Below are 3,407 nucleotides of genomic sequence, written 5' to 3' on the forward strand. Positions count from 1 at the left end.
TCATGCTAAGTGACTTCAACGGACAAACTTCAGAAGCGCAAGGAGTCCTCAGCGTGGATTTGACGGTAGGAGGTAAAACTGTCCCTACGTCAATTTTTGTGGTCAACAGCAAGGGCTCATACACCGTTCTGCTTGGGAGAGATTGGATCCATGCCAATTGATGTATCCCTTCTACAATGCACCAGTGTCTAATTCAATGGGACGGAGATGAAGTAGAAGTGGTCCACGCGGACGACTCTGTTGAAGTTTCGCATGCCGCCATGAGTGTCTGGGACGCGGAGGACCAGGAGCCGATCTCAGGAATTAGCTTGGAGGGCTGCGACCGCGTGGAAGCTACAAAAAACAGGGTGAGGCTGGTCTTATCCACTGGCCTTACGGAGTAGAGGGGAGAGAATAACAGGAGAGGCCGATCCCTGCGATCGGCCCGCAAAAAATAGAATCGAGTTGTTTTTGTCATCCATGTTACATTGTTATAATGATCGCAAAGAGGCCTGCTCGAGCAGCCCGGCCATGTGATTGTAAAATAATACACATTAATGCAAAGAACAAGTCGGCCGATCCCTGCGATCGGCCAAATCCTTCTGCTTCATATTCTTTGTTTATTTGCAATATCGACTTGATGGATGAAGGGAAACTAGGATATGGGTTTACATCTGCTGACGAGCTGGAAGAAGTCAATATTGGTCCTGGGGATAAGCCACGGCCAACATTTATCAGCAAGAAGTTGAATCCAGAGTTGCGAGAGGCGATGATAGTACTGCTGAAAGAATATACGGACTGTTTTGCCTGGGATTACACAGAGATGCCTGGGTTGGATAGAAGTATTGTTGAACATCGACTCCCTCTTAAGCCAGGCTTTCGGCCGTTCCAGCAACGAGCGCGACAAATGAAGGCCGAAGTCCTAGAAGAAGTCAAGAAAGAAGTTGAAAAGATGATAGTAGCAGGCTTCATCAGGCCATGCAGGTATGCTGAATGGATTTCCAGTATTGTACCTGTACAGAAGAAGGACGGCCGATGGCGAGTCTGTGTAGACTTCAGAGATCTTAACAGAGCCACACCAAAAGATGAGTATCCGATGCCAGTTGCAGAAACATTGATTAATGCGGCTGCTGGTCATAAGATGTTGAGTTTTATGGATGGCAACGCTGGTTATAACCAGATTTTTATGGCTCCAAAAGATATTCACAAGACTGCATTCAGAGTACCAGGTGCAGTGGGATTGTTCGAGTACGTGGTCATGACTTTTGGGTTCAAAAATGCTGGTGCTACATATCAACGGGCCATGAACTATATGTTTCATGATTTGATCGGCAAGCTGGTGGAGATCTATATTGATGACGTAGTGGTGAAATCTGCATCGGCTGAGGGACATTTAGGAGATCTACGGCGAGTTCTGGAACGAACTAGGAAGTTCAGGCTTAGAATGAATCCTAAGAAGTGTGCTTTTGGTGTATCGGCCGGTCAGTTTCTGGGTTTTCTGGTTCATGAATGGGGAATTGAGATCAGCCTAAAAAGTCAAGAAGCTGTAAAAACAATGGTGCCACCTACTACAAAGAAGGAACTCCAACAACTCATTGGTAAGATAAATTTTGTTAGGAGATTCATTTCCAATCTGTCAGGACGAATCGAGCCATTCACGGAGTTGGTAAAAATTAAAGCCAATGACAAGTTCCGCTGGAGGGCAGAGCAACAACAGGCATTTGAAGAAATCAAAGAATATTTATCCAAGCCGCCTGTGTTAGTCCCACCCTAGCAGGGTAAGCCATTTTATGTTTATCTGTCAGTGGGTGACACTTCCATTGCTTCGGTCATCGTACAAGTATAGGATGGCAAGGAGAGAGTTGTTTTTTATCTCAGCAGGAGGATGCTAGATGCAGAGACAAGGTACCCTGAAATTAAGAAACTATGCCTTTGTCTATTCTTTACCTGCACGAAGCTCCGCCACATCCTGCTTTCTGCCGAGACAATTGTCATCTGCAAATCAGATGTTATCAAGCATATGCTGTCGGCCCCGATGTTGAGAGGCCGACTCGGTAAATGGATGTTCGCTCTGTCAGAATTTGATATCCGGTACCAGCCTGCGAAAGCAGTCAAAGGGCAGGCGTTGGCTGACCTCGTTGCGGAAAGGACCAGCTCAGACATAGCAGCGCTTTCCATCCGCGCATGGGCAATGTTTTTTGATGGGTCGGTCTGTGGAGATGGTTCTGGCATAGGTATCTTGCTCGTCTCGCCTCGGGGGGCAACATATTCCTTTTCAATCAGATTGCCAACACCTTGCACCAATAATCTAGCCGAGTATGAAGCGGTGCACAAAGGTATGGAGTTACTTCTCAAAGCTGGAGCAGAAGCAGTAGAAGTTTTTGGGGATTCAAAGCTGGTTATCTCTCAGCTCACGGAGACATACCGATGCGAGAGCGAGTTGTTGTTTCCCTTATGGAGACAATGCCAGGAGCTAATGGCCCAGTTCAGATATATAAATTTCTACTGGATACCAAGGGCACAAAATTCTGAGGCCAATGATCTTGCCCAGATGGCTTCAGGTTACAAGGACGCGGCGGATGAAGCTGATTTTCCAATAAACCTGCTGGATCAGGGGGATTGGAGAGCCGATATCTTCAATTACTTGAAGGATCTGGCTCGGGGGGCACCCAAGAAGATACGCTATAGAGCCATGAAGTACATCCAGATGGGGGACGACTTGTTGTACAGGACACTGGAAGGGCTACTGCTCAAGTGTTTGGGGCCGATTGAGTCCAATCGGCTTCTACTTAAAATCCATGAAGGTACGTGTGGTACTCATCAATCAGCCCACAAGATGAAATGGTTGATCAGGCGCTCGGGATATTATTGGCCTGATATGCTGGAAGATTGCTTCAAGTATTATAAGGGATGCCAGGCCTGTCAGAGATTTGGAAAGATACAAATAGTACCAGCATCGGCAATGAACCCTATTATCAAACCTTGGCCGTTTAGGGGCTGGGGCATGGACATGATCGGTAAGATTAATCCTCCATCAAGTAAAGGCCATCAGTTTATTTTGGCCATCACAGATTATTTACCAAATGGGTAGAGGCTGTGCCTATGAAGTTAGTAACATCAAGGGACGTCATCAATTTCATCAAAGAACATGTTATTCATAGGTTTGGGATCCCACAGACCATTACAACAGATGAGGGTCAGTATTTATATCTGATGAATTCAAAAAGTTCGCCGCCGATATGGGGATTAAATTAATCATGTCATCTCCGTACTACGCTCAAGCAAATGGACAAGCCGAAGCGTCTAATCAGAGCCTGATCAAGTTGATCAAAAGGAAGATTGATGAACATCCACGGCGTTGGCATGAAGTATTATCAGAAGCATTATGGGCTTATCATTTTTCATGCCATGGAGCAACAAGAACTTCA

Source organism: Panicum hallii, chromosome 9 (assembly GCF_002211085.1).
Source record: "Panicum hallii strain FIL2 chromosome 9, PHallii_v3.1, whole genome shotgun sequence".
Lineage (NCBI taxonomy): Eukaryota > Viridiplantae > Streptophyta > Magnoliopsida > Poales > Poaceae > Panicum > Panicum hallii.